The following is a 14,330-nucleotide window of genomic DNA, read 5'->3' on the forward strand; positions in this document are numbered from 1 at the left end:
GGCTGAGTTCGAGTCAGTCTCTCGAGACCTGACTTGTGGTGGCGCTAGGTTTGCGATCACACAGTGGCGACACGCGGGTCCGACATGTACTACAGGACCGCGGCCGATTTAAGCTACCACCTAGTACGTGTGGTGTCTGGCTGTGACACCACATTCCTCCCCCGCAAATCGGCGAACGGTCGTGAGATAAGGCTTCCGCCCGCCGTGGGGAGGACCCCATGTTGACGTATGCGATGAGGTGGGGAGCCTAACAACAGGCGAGGCTGTGCCACCCGCACCCGGCCATTCGGTCCGAGGGGAGCGAGGAAACGCCTGAAAACCTAGTCCAGGGTGCACGTCAACATGCGGTGTATGCGCCCGTAAAGAGACAGGAGGGGCTGAAGGGTCGACCTCCATGTGGTCGGAGAATCCGACGCGCGATGACGACATCTGGTCCGGAGTGGGCAAGAGTTCCATGGCGGAGGACAGCTGGTCACGGGAAGCGATCGGCGGCGCGTGACCCAGGGAGGCGCGCGGCGGCTGCAGCGAAGCGTCCACTGCGGGCGGCGCCGGAGGCGGCTGCGGCGGCGGCGCGACGCCATGAGGCAAAATGGAAGGCAGCGTCGGTAACACCTGGGGATGAGGCGAGCCAGTAGATGGGTCCCCAGGGCGCTGACCTGACGGCCCCGTCGCTGAAAGCAGACGGGGAGCGGCAGAACCCAGGCGACGACAGAGGCGCAGCTGATTGAGATGCCGACGCACCTCACCAGAGGCCCCCAAAACCAAATACATCGCGCGGCCGAGGCAGCGAAGAATGCGCCCTGCGAGCCAACGCCGTGAACCGCGATAGGTGCGATAGAAGACAACGTCGCCAGGAGCAAAAGCAGGAGTCTGCCGCTGCACAGGAACCTGATGCGGCGGATGCAGCAAAGACATCAAGGTTCGATGAGAACGACCATGGAGCAACTCAGCCGGCGAGCGACCATCGCGGGGCTGAGAGCGATACGAGGACAAAAAGAGCAATAATGCGTCCTCCCGAGAATGCGACTCTTTAAATTTCAACATCTGTGACTTGAAAGTCCGGACCAATCGTTCCGCGGCACCGTTTGACTGAGGCGAAAACGGCGCGGACGTCAGATGTTGAATACCATTGGCCTTGCAGAAGGACTGAAATTCTGCGGACATGAATTGTGGGCCATTGTCGGAAACAATAGACTGCGGAAGACCTTCAATGCAAAAGATAGCAGACAAGGCTTGGATTGTGGCAGAAGACGTCGTGGAAGACATCCGGACAACAAAAGGAAAATTACTGAAAGCATCGACCACAACCAACCAACGAACATTCCAGAATGGACCAGCAAAATCGATGTGCAAGCGTTGCCAAGGGGAAGTGGCTTTCGGCCATGCAAAGAATTTCCGCGGCGGTGCGGATTGTTGTTCGGCACACGCCACGCAAGAGGAGCACATATTCGTAATCGCAGCATCGATTCCGAACCAAGTACAGTGCTGACGAGCAAGTTGTTTCGTTCGCACTATACCCCAATGTCCTTGGTGAAGAAGCCGTAAGACAGAGGACTGTAACGAACGTGGGACCACGACTCGGGACTGATCATTATCAGAACGCAACAACAAAACACCACGTCGTACAAAAAGTCTCTCCTTGTGAGCAAAAAATCGGCGAACCAACGGATCCGCGATCCGTGACTTTGACAAGGGCCATTGCGTAGCAACAAAACGCAAAACAGTAGCAAGGACAGGGTCAGCAGCTGTGGCTGTAGCGACACGACGAAAATCAATCGGAAACGATTCGACCACGTCATCGGTTTCCGCATCAATGAACATGCAAGCAAGTTCGGAAGAATCGAATGCTTTATCCTCAGCAACAGGCAAACGGGACAACGCATCAGCGTTTCCGTGCTTAGCAGTGGACCGATACAAGATATCGTAGCGGTACTGCGAGAGAAAAATAGACCAGCGAATGAATTTCTGCGCCGTACGCGGAGGTACCGGCTTGTTCAGATGAAAAAGCGATGTCAAAGGTTTGTGGTCCGTGATGATGGTAAAGTGACGACCATACAAGAAATCGTGAAACTTAGTAACACCAAACATGAGAGCTAAAGCCTCTTTCTCTATCTGTGAATAATTTCTTTGCGCAGATGAGAGCAATTTTGACGCAAAGGCAATAGGGCGATCATGCGATCCATCTTTGTACGCAAGCACTGCACCGATCCCGAAATCCGATGCATCTACCATCAACAAAAGGGGTTTTCGGGGATCGAATGGCGTAAGGCAAGTATGTGAAAGCAACGCCGATTTCAACTGGCGAAAGGCGCGTTCGCATTCCGTCGTCCAGACGAACGGAACACCTTTACGGCGTAAGCGATGAAGCGGAGCTGAAATGGAAGAAGCATTGCGCAGAAATTTATGATAATAATTAATTTTCCCCAACACACTTTGCAGCTGTTTCAAGTCCTGCGGTGACGGCAAATCCTGTATGGCACGGAGGTGCTCTGGACTCGGATGTATTCCCTGGGCATTTATGACATGTCCCAGGTACGGCAAGTCACGAGCAAAAAACACACATTTGTCCTTCCTCAAGCGAAGACCATTTTGTCGCAAGACCTGAAGTAATGTTCGGAGATTTTGCAAATGTTCGGCTCCTGTCTTTCCGGAGATCACAATATCGTCCAGATAGTTCGCAGCAGTAGGGACCGACGCACAAACAGTTTGTAAATATTGCTGAAACAATGCAGGTGCGGACGCACACCCGAATGGCAGTCTTTTGAAGCGATACAAGCCAAGATGCGTGTTTGCCACCAAGACGCGCTGGGATTATTCGTCCACAGGTATTTGCAAGTACGCATCTGCTAGGTCCAACTTTGAAAAATATTTTCCCGGGCACAGTTTGTCAAAAAGATCTTCCGGGCGGGGCAAAGGAAAAGTTGCAGTCACAAGTTGTGGATTCACAGTTGCCTTGAAGTCCACACAAAGTCTCAATTTTCCGGAAGGTTTTGGCAAAATTACTAAGGGTGAGGCCCAGAGAGAAGCCTGCACACGTTCAAGTACACCTTGAGATTCTAAATCGTTTAATGTTCTTGCGACCTCATCACGCAATCCGTGGGGAACAATGCGCACTCTGAAAAACTTCGGTTGCACGTTCTCTTTCAGTTCCAAATGTGCTTCATAGTTCTTAGCGCAACCAAGGCCCGGTGCAAAAATGTCTGCAAATTCTTCACATAGACTAGAAACAGTGGCGGAAGGCACAGTCTGAATCACTGAGAGGACCTGATTTACTATAGACAAATTAAACAACTGAAATAAATCTAAACCAAACAAGTTCACTGCAGTAGAAGAACGAAGAACGTAAAATGACACAAGTTTTGTCTGTCCCTTGTATGTTGCAAGAAGGCTGCACTGTCCTAACACTGGTATTTTCTGGCCTGAGTAACTATTGAGCTGAACATTTGCGGCACGCAACGGAGGTTTGCCCAGTTGGTTGTACGTGTCGTGATTGAGCAATGAAACTGCAGCTCCGGTATCGAGCTGGAATGGTATCACTTTGCCTGCAAAGGCTAAGTCGACAAAAAGTTTATTGTCCTGCTGACGACAAAAGCGACTGTTTTGTGCAACTGGAACAGACACTGGGACAGAATCACGTGCGACGTGACGGGACTTCCGTTGACGTCGACGCACACTTTTTGTGGAATGAACACTGTCACCGGACGGGGTGGAATGAACTACATGAATATCCATGGGCGAAGGTTCACGAGCCTGAGTTTCCTTGGTTCGATTCTGGCGCGAAGCAAAGGGCCTGGAATTGGTGGGAGTGTCTGATCTGAGCTTTTTCTGGCAAACACTTTGGACATGTCCTTTCTTATGACAGTAAAAGCAAATAGCTTGGCGTGACGGGCAATTTTCACGCGAATGTCTAGTTGCACACCGCGGGCATGATTTCACTGCATTAGCTTGCTTACGCGGCGCACGTGTTTGCGAGCTAGGCTGCCGCTGCGCTGACGGGCGCGAGGGCCGCCTAGCGTCCCGTGCAGCGGGCCCGGCGGGCCGGTTAATGTGACACACTGCTGGCGAAGTTTCAAACGAGTCCTGAGCAAAGTCAAGTGTGTCTTGCCTATCCAATATGTCCAACACTTGTTGAAGGGAGGGATTAACTAGTTTCAAAATCTGTTCCCGTATGCGAACATCAGAAACGTTCTGTGCTATTGCATCACGCACCATAGTATCTGAATAAGGAAGTCCACATTCGCATTCAAACGCACACTCCCTAGTAAGTCCTTGCAATGTCGCAACCCACTCCCTATTAGTCTGACCGGCCATACGTTTTGTACGAAAGAACATATACCTTTTTGCAACGACATTTACTGTTTCCTTGAAATAGGCATCTAAAGCAGACAAAAGTTCTTCGTAGGACAGAGTGGCTACGTCGCGCCGGGGAAACAACTTCACTATCACTCGGTAGGTGGACACACCGACACAAGAAAGCAAAAACGGCTACCGCTCAGTACCTTGAATTCTGTAGGCTGCTAGATGGAAGTCGAACTGACGGGACCACTCTTGCCAGGTCTCTTGGGTTGCATCAAAGGGTCTGAATTGAGGTGCAACAGCATGTTGTGGCTGCGGTAGCGATGAAGCGGCGGCGGCCGCATCGGTGTGCAGCGCACGTTGACCCTGGACGAGCTGTCCAAGAGCATCCAATAACGCCTGCGTCTGCTGATTCTGCAAGCGATAAAATTCGGACAGTACATCTGGAGATTGTGGCGAAGCCATGACGCAAACAAATTAGGGCAAAGGAAAACACAAGATCCTTTGTAGACTCGTCGCCATGTGATGTGTCGGCAGCTGGGCCAACACCTTGTAGATAGAGGTGGCTTAAAGGCATGCTAGACTAACGCAGACGGGCGTGAAGTACTGGAACAGGATACGTAATTAATGCAATGAAGAAAAGTACGTAGCTGGTATAATACTTATCTTTACTCATTCATTGTGGTACATCGCACAAAGGAGACTTTAATTACAATCACTGTAAGGCTAATGGCGCCTTGCTAGTTCGTGGCCATTAACTTAGCTGAAGGCTATTCTGTCTCTCGGCTAATGAGAGAGAAAGGCTTCGTACATCTAGTCGCTAGCTCTGTCGTCCGTACAACTGGGCTGAGTTCGAGTCAGTCTCTCGAGACCTGCCTTGTGGTGGCGCTAGGTTTGCGATCACACAGTGGCGACACGCGGGTCCGACATGTACTACAGGACTGCGGCCGATTTAAGCTACCACCTAGCACGTGTGGTGTCTGGCTGTGACACCACATAATCAGCCACAAATTGCACAAAATCCTGTAGCGTTTCAGGCACTTAATGCCCTTCTTCAAAGGTTATAACTATCGCAATATTTGCGAGTGTTAAACTTAATATGTATGCAGCTTATTGCTGTGTTCCTCATTGGCGATACATTCCTTATTAAAATCAATGTGGTTGAATATTTCGAGGGCCTTCAGTTTCTTTCTCCCAAGTAGATGGTTCTTTGCATCTGCCTTGAAGTTAAAAAAATGGTTCAAATGGCTCTGAGCACTATGCGACGTAACTTCTGAGGTCATCAGTCGCCTAGAACTTAGAACTACTTAAACTTAACTAACCTAAGGACATCACACACATCCATGCCCGAAGCAGGATCCGAACCTGCGACCGTAGCAGTCGCGCGGTTCCAGGCTGTAGCGCCTAGAACCGTACGGCCACTCCAGCCGGCCCTTGAAGTTAAATTTATTATTTTATCCATATTTAGCAACTATTTCTATTCGTTGAAATATTCGGCAACCAGTTACAGAAAAGAAATTTTGTTCCTTTACCGGTTTCAGGACCTAATGGCTTTCTTCAAAAGGTTATAACTATGGCATTATTAGCGTGCGTCAAAAATAAGATGTATGCAGCATGTTCCTCTTGTCCTTAATGGCGATACATTCCATATTCAAAATGGCTCTGAGCACTATGGGACGTAACTTCTGAGGTCATCAGTCGCCTAGAACTTAGAACTACTTAAACTTAACTAACCTAAGGACACCACACACATCCATGCCCGAAGCAGGATCCGAACCTGCGACCGTAGCAGTCGAGCGGTTCTGGACTGACGCGCCTGGAACCGCTCGGCCACTTCGGCCGGCTTCCATATTCAAATTAATGTGGTTGGATATCTTGAGAGTATTCTGTTTGATTTTCCTGTAAAAGTAGATGATTCTTCGCGTCTGCCTTGACGTTAAATTTAGTATTTTATCCATCTTCGGCAAGTATGTTTCTGTTTGTTGAAATATTCAGCATCCAGTTGCACAGAAGAAATTCCATTCTTTACTGGTAGCGCCCTTCTTCAGAAGGTGATAATGATCGCATTATTAGCGAGAGTCAAAAATACACAGTTTTTTTTTCTATAGATCGGCAACTAATTGTATAATATACATTATTATACCCAACACAATACCACTTGCGATCACTATAACTTAATCTGCCGTTAATAAAATATATGCCTACTACAAAATCTGTGTCTACTACTATAATAATGTCAGTTCTGGTCTGTCACATTCCAAAATGCACTCCCTCGCTCCCCGTTCCGAGGCATACCCTGCTGGTTCCTTGGGTACTGCGGACTGAGCTGTGGTTACATCTGCTTTTTGACGACTCCATCGTTGCAGCGGTCAACTCCCCTGGTAGCATCGCTGCTGCTGGTGAGAAGTGTAGCCTCGCGCCAGCCAACATCGCCCCACTTCTGGTTCTTCGGGTGGAGAGACACGACACGCGCTGCGTTTCCACTCCGGTGTTGTCAGAATCGCCGTGCACGCGTGGCTGTTCGACTTCAAGTGGCTGTGAGCACTATGGGACTTAACATCTTAGGTCATCAGTCCCCTAGAACTTAGAACTACTTAAACCTAACTAACCTAAGGACATCACATACATCCATGCCCGAGGCAGGATTCGAACCTGCGACCGTAGCAGTCCCGCGGTACCGGACTGAAGTGCCTAGAACCGCACGGCCACCGCGGCCGGCTGTTCGACTTCCGCAAGTGTTGACCTCAGCTGTCTTCACTGCGTTGCTTCTCGATTTTCTGTCGCAACGTCTTGTAGTGGAGCAGACGAGGGTTGATTGATAAGTTAACTCGCTGTCCAGGCTTATCCTGAAGTAGCGTCGCAATATTGTCCAGGATCTGCTATTCTGTCTCACAATGCTCTATGTCCTTGCCATCGAGTCACCCAAGCTGATTCTTTATCTGCCGATTAGTATGAGCAACACTGGCATATAGCGGACATCCGCAGACACTATGCTCTGCCTTCATCACCACAGGCACATTCGGAGGTTTGTCTTCGACTATTTCGATGCCGGTAGCTGGTACAAGGCCCGTGACCGGCCAGGCCTCCTCTTGAAGCAATCAGGTGCCTCACTTCCAGTCTCTGTTCTATATTTTGGAGATAACCGTAGGTGCGCCTCGTTGCTTGGCCATCATCTCATCGTTTCTGACAGGTGAAAGATCCGGCTGCGAATTTGCTGTTTGCATGTAGCCCGTATTCCTATAAAATTCTGCGCTTCTTTGTATGTTCTTCCTTCAGGGAATACATCGCTGCTCTTTTTCGTATCTACAGATCGAGTGGACCTGCAACGCCTCAGCTGACACAGTACTAAAAGCTCCCGTCACCGAAATAGTATTCCGCGTTGCACCTTGTTAACTACCTGCGTTGCTACTATGAACAAAAGCACTCGCACAGTACCCCATGTTCGCAGTTAGGATGTCGTTATGATACGCTATTATTGCTTGCATTGGTAGTTTGAAATCGTAAAAGGCTAGCTAGTAACATTGTTCATCATTTCCCTGCTTCTCTTGCTCATTTCTTTAATATGTGCGCTACAATTTTGTCACTCGTCGAGGAAGACGCCTAGATACCTGGTGACGGACTTTCTCTGTATGAGCCTGTTGTTTATTTCATGATCGGGTCTCTTAAAAGATTTCCTTTCAATAAAACGCTACTGGCCATTAAAATTGCTACACCAACAAGAAATGCAGATGATAATAGGGTATTCATTGGACAAATATATTATACTGGAAGCGACATGTGATTACATTTTCACGCAATTTGGGTGCATAGATCCTGAGAAATCAGTACCCAGAACAACCACCTCTGGCCGTAATAACGCCCTTGATACACCGGGGCATTGACTCAAACAGAGCTTGGATGGCGTGTACAGGTACAGCTGCCCATGCAGCTTCAACACGATACCACAGTTCATCAAGAGTAGTGACTGGCATATTGTGACGAGCTAGTTGCTCGGCTACCATTGACCACACGTTTTCAATTGGTGAGAGATCTGGAGAATGTGCTGGCCAGGGCGGCAGTCGAACATTTTCTGTATCCAGAAAGGCCCGTACAGGACCTGCAACATGCGGTCGTGCAGTATCCTGCTGAAATGTAGGGTTTCGCAGGGATCGAATGAAGGGTCGAGCCACGGGTCGTAACACATCTGAAATGTAACGTCCACTGTTCAAAGTGCCGTCAATGCGAACAAGAGGTGACCGAGACATTTAACCAATGGCGCCCCATATGATTGTTGTCTTGCAAACGTCCCCATCTGTTGACTCAGGGATCGAGACGTGGCTGCACGATCCGTTACAGCCGTGCGGATAAGATGCCTGTCATCTCGACTGCTAGTGATACGAGGCCGTTGGAATCCAGCACGGCGTTCCGTATTACACTCCTCAACCCACCGATTCCATATTCTGCTAGCAGTCATGGATCCCGACCAACGCGAGCAGATAACTGCAATCGCGATAGGCTACAATCCGACCTTTATCAAAGTCGGAAACGTGATGGTACGCATTTCTCCTCCTTACATGAGGCAGCACAACAACGTTTCACCAACCAACACCGGTCAACTACTGTTTGTGTATGAGAAATCGGTTGGAAACTTTCCTCATGTCAGCACGTTGTAGGTGTCGCCACCGGTGCCAACCTTGTGTGAATGCTCTGAAAAGCTAATCATTTGCATATCACAGCATCGTCTTCGTGTCGGTTAAATTTCGCGTCTGTAGCACGTCATCTTCGTGGTGTAGCAATTTTAATGGCCATTAGTGTATCTTCGTGGTCTTTTCGGGCGCAGCAGACAGTTTAACTCCTAGGCACCAGTGATGTAATTGTTGAAGGGCTATGTTACATCCACTTACAGGATTAGCAAGGAAGACTAGAGCTAAGCACCAATTAACAACGAGTTTATTACAGACGGAGCACAAGCTCTGATTGTTTCAAGAAAGGGGAAGGAAATCGGCAGTGCCCTTTCAAAGGAAACATCCTGGCGTTTGCCTGGAGCGATTAAGGAAAACCTAAATCACGATGGTGGGACGCAGATTTGAACCATCGTCCTCCCGAATGCGAGGCCAGTGTACTAACCACGGCGCCGCCTCGTAAGGTCACGGAGACTAGAGATACAACAGAGTAGAAAAAAATCGTAACCCCAAACTAGTACGACAACTGCGGCAAGAAGCAGCGGATAACACAGCCTAATACCAAGTAAATGCTCAACTTTGCACGTTTCAGGGTAGCTTCAAAAATGGTTCAAATGGCTCTGAGCACTATGGGACTTAACATCTATGGTCATCAGTCCCCCAGAACTTGGAACTACTTAAACCTAACTAACCTAAGGACATCACACACATCCATGCCCGAGGCAGGATTCGAACCTGCGACGGAGCAGTCGCGCGGCTCCGGACTGAGCGCCTAGAACCGCTAGACCACCGTGGCCGGCTCAGCGTAGCTCCTCTTGTTTTATATCATGCCACGAACCTAATAATATGACGCGAGAACTCAAAAATACCATCAGCGGCAGCCTGCAGTATATACAAGGTGAACATTAATAAAAACGGCAAACTGCAAGAACGGATTCCTAACTGGAAGTCGCGGAAAAGGTCCGAAAATGCGCCGTTGCCACGTTAGATGGCGCTGACGAATTAAAGTTCCTCCAAGACGTGCCGCGTGTTCCTTTTGTGTAGCAGGCTGTGAGATTGACGCAGCGTACTGTAAGCAGCAGAATGGTCCGGTATTCATGTCGGGAACAAGCCGAGATGGTGCTCGTGTACGGCCAAGCAGATGCAAAGGGTAAGCAGCATGGTTATATCAAACCAAGTACCCTCACAGACACCAACCAAATCACACAACATTTCAAGCCCTTTTTGGGTGTTTGATCATGCGTCCTTTCAGACAGACGAACGTGCAGGGAGGCGGTGGACTGTCCGTATACGTACCAGATTTGGAGGACCAGTTTGTACCGGATAGTGAGACGAACCCTTATACAAGCTCCAGTCAAGTGGCCCGCCAACATGGTGTAAGCCAAAATACGATTATGTGTACCTTTCATGACAACCGCTACTATCCCAATCACCTCCAACGAGTGCATAACAGCAGCAGATTTCCATCTACAGGAAGGATTTTGTTGATGATTTTTGCACCAGACCAGCACAATTATGAGGTTTCTGTCATCAGTGTTTTTTTACCGCTGAAGCAACCGTTACCAGCACCGGCATCACCAATCTGCATGATCTTCATCTGTGGGCTACAGACAATCCTCGGGGAATGGTGAGGCGTCTCATCAGCATCGATTCAGCATCAGTGTGTGGGCAGGGATTGTTGACAACCACATACGGGGACCGTTTATTATTCCACAGCGCCTCAATGGAGGAACAGATACTGTCTCTGCTGCTTGAGAATGTTTCTTTAGCAATACGACAGGTTGTATGGTTTCTGCATGACGGAGCATCACCCCACTTTTGCATTATAGTTCGCCGACACTTCAACAACATCTCCAGACGTTGAACATGACTCGGAGGCACTGTAGTATGACATGCTAGATCACCGGGCTTAAACCTCTGGAATTATACTTCTGGGGGAGCTGAAAAACGTTGTGTATGCTGAACCAGCTCCTGATGTGCGGCCTCTCAACAGCGTGTTCACAACGCCTGTGACGCTGTTCGGGGAGAGGCCGAAACGTGCGAAAGAGTGCATAGCATATCATGGATGCCGCTTTGAACCTCTGCTGTGACGTGGATGCGATGCAGTTCCATACTGTATCCCGAGACAATTTTTTTGTCGTTGCACGTTTCTGGACACACGTTCATAGGACCTTCTCCCTCCGTTTCGAATCAAGAATCCGTCTGTGCAGTTTGTCGGTTTTATTAATGTTCATCCTGTATATCGAGGAGGCTGTATCAGACACTATGTGGACAACGTGGAAGGTTATAACGAGATGTTTAAATATTGTCAAGACACAAAGCATGCACTTCACTCCTGTGAAGACTCGTATAAAAACCTAAAGAAGTTGGTGCTGAAAGACTTACCACACGAGGCCAAAGACGAAGAAGTTAAGCAAGATCGAAGTGACAACTCGTCGACGTGCTAGGCGTCCACACTTCAAGCGCAGGGATCCAATTGCAGGGCTACTCAGCCTCAAACCTTACCAGATACTATGGCTGCTGACGCCGTTTATGCCGTCAGATATGTTCTGTAATGAGAGCACAAGACTACGCCCCACACAACGTGCCAGGTCTGTGCAAATGCTGCCAAATTAAACGCGTGCCACAAACTGTTGTTGGTTTCCAGCAAGATCATGATATATGAGAAGGAACATAACAGCAGGGACTGTCCAGTACCACAAGCCTCTGTCAAATGCGTAAACTGCTTGCAAAGTCACACAGCTTCCCACCTGCTACTCCCGAAGACGCATCTCGGACCGACTGAAGAGTTTCACTTATGCAATAGGGTCGGATACAGCACTGACAGGAGACAACGAAGGAGAGGAGGAATTGCCTGTCTTCCTTCGCCAGACAATTACTCACCAAGTCGAAAAGCTCTCTCATCTGCAACAACTGGAAGCAGCAGCAGTAATAGCGTGGACCAGGATGGGACCAATCAGTTTTACTGCGACCTACTGCCCGATTGCAGAAACAGGACATTCATCAAATAATAACTAGCTCAGACAAAGCCTTCGGAGGTGGTGATATCAATGCAAAGCGCTATTCGTGGACCTCCAGATGACTTAACCCCAAGGGACTACAATTAACAGGGTTGAAACAGCAGCTAGATATAGAAATGTGGAGTCCCGAGGAACTGAAGCGTATACTCGTTCCAACAGTGGGCAACAATTGTCCCGGTTTTAGATATTCCATTTACGAAGAACATCAGAAGAGATTCGGAACTGCAATAGATTGATGACCTTATATGAGACCACAATCCGGTCTTGTGCACTGTCCTTCGAGCTACCACGGTCCTAAAGCGGTGGATGTGCAAGAAAACAAATTGTGACCAGTTTCCAAGCTACCTCAATAACGACACTGTCCCACACTGGCCGTCAGCAACGCAGAAGATACAGACGCAGCAGCTGATTACCTAACTACCAGAATCAAAATGTCATATAAACTAGCGTCCATGACGACAGTCCACCATACTGTCCACGAAGACCCCTTACCACCGTTGCTCGAAGAACTAGGAAACCAAAACAGGCTGTGACAGGAAACGAGGAATCCCAGGTACTGGCGGACAATGCACCGCCTACAAAGGGAGCTACGAAGACGCCTCCCAGAAAAAAAGACATATATGTGGGAAGACTAAACGTCAACCTTTCGTAATGCAGACTAATGACAAATGGGGCTTGAAAAGAAGCTAAGAGCAGATAACGCCCCCAAAACTCCATTGCTTAAACCTCAAGCCCAATCCACATATCCCCTGGGACAAGCGGAAACCGTCCCCGCGACGTTTCAACCACAACTGGCCACGAAATTATTGGAACAAGAATACGAGTTCACAACGAACGAACTGGCGGAGCGCATCCGGGTCAACGAAACGCAGGCTCAGCCACAACCCTCAACGCCATCGGAAGTGAGAACTGTTTTCCGCGAGGTGAACAACACAAAGATGTCCGGCCCAGACAAGATCACAAATACGCAGCTCAAGAACTGTAAAATTTTACCATGAGTGAGAAGTGGGGGCTCTGTCGTAGGTTTGTGAGTAGTGGGTTACGGTGTGGGATTTGTTCAAAGTATTTTCATTGGGGGAAACGCAGTGGGGAAGCCAGTGGGCATTCTAGCGAGATCCTCTCCTGGGAATGCAGAATCTGTAGTAGAAATAAGTTGACAGAAGAGCAGAAGCGTAAGATATCTGCCCTTCAGGTGCAGTTACAACACGAAAAAGAGGAACTAGATAGGTTGAGGAGGGTGAAGGGTGGTGGAAGATGGGAACTGTCAGTTGGCAAGAAGGCAGCTAGGAAGAGGAGTTATTCAGACAGTTATACTTTGCGTATATGCAATAGATCTGACCAACTGTCAGAGTTGAGTGGAGAGGAGCCTCGTGCAGCTGTAGATGTAGGGAACATGCGGCAGTCCTCAGCAGTCAGGAGGCCTAGGTCAGTTGCAAAGCCTAACAAAAAGAAGAAGGTTCTGCTGCTAGGTAGTTCGCACAGTAGAGGTGTGGGCCAGCAGTTGCAGGAAGTGTTGGGGAGTGAGTACAAGGTCACCATCATTGTGAAGCCTAGTGCAGATTTGGCTCAAGTGACTGGCAGCATAGGGAATTTATGCAGGAATTTTACGAAGGAGGATCAGGTAGTGATAGTGGGTGGAGCAGGAAACAGTCTTGATAGGGAATATGATGTAGGTGGTGACCTGGTAAAGATAGCTACTCAAAGTAGTGGCACTAATTTGCATTTCGTGCAATTGTTTCATCATCATGATTAGCCTCATCTTAATGCGGCTGTTAGGCGCGTTAACAAGGGGCTGGGGAGGGCGCTGATGGCAGAGGGCATGGGTCACATCTCGGGGGTGCCAGTTGGGTCTATCAGTAGATCGGGTTTCACAAGGCATGGCCTGCGCCTCAGTAGGTATGGGAAGGGGAGGCTGGCAAAGCTTATAGGTGACAGTGCAGTGGGTGGTGGTGGTGGTGGTGGTGGTGGTGGTGGTGGTGGGATCACTCATGGAAAAATTCCTGTAGTAGTTGGTGTTAGAGGTGCACCTTTTTTAGATCGAGGTCAGCTGATAGGTATACCTGCTTAAAGGAAGTCCTTCTAACTAAGGGCTCACCTTCAGAGGATGTAATGTTTCCAAGTAGAGAAGGAATTAGCATATTTCATCAAAATATAAGAGGTATTAGAGATAAAGTTAGTGAACTACTTATAGATGTTGACTCTGAAATTATTGGTGTAACAGAGCACCACTTAAATAATTTGACAATTCAGAGGCTTCCTTTACCAGGATACGGATTAGCTGGCTGTTTTTCAAAGAGTTCCTTGTGGCGTGGGGGAATGGCGATGTACGTAAAAAACAGTACTCCATTTGAGT

General features: G+C 48.7%; 1 long non-coding RNA gene across 1 annotated transcript in view; it reads left to right on the forward strand.

Annotated features, from left to right (window-relative positions):
* Positions 1–14,330, forward strand: part of LOC126247977 (uncharacterized) — a 189,803-nt gene that overhangs the window by 12,298 nt on the left and 163,175 nt on the right. The window lies entirely within an intron of this gene.

This window comes from Schistocerca nitens, chromosome 3 (assembly GCF_023898315.1).
Source record: "Schistocerca nitens isolate TAMUIC-IGC-003100 chromosome 3, iqSchNite1.1, whole genome shotgun sequence".
Lineage (NCBI taxonomy): Eukaryota > Metazoa > Arthropoda > Insecta > Orthoptera > Acrididae > Schistocerca > Schistocerca nitens.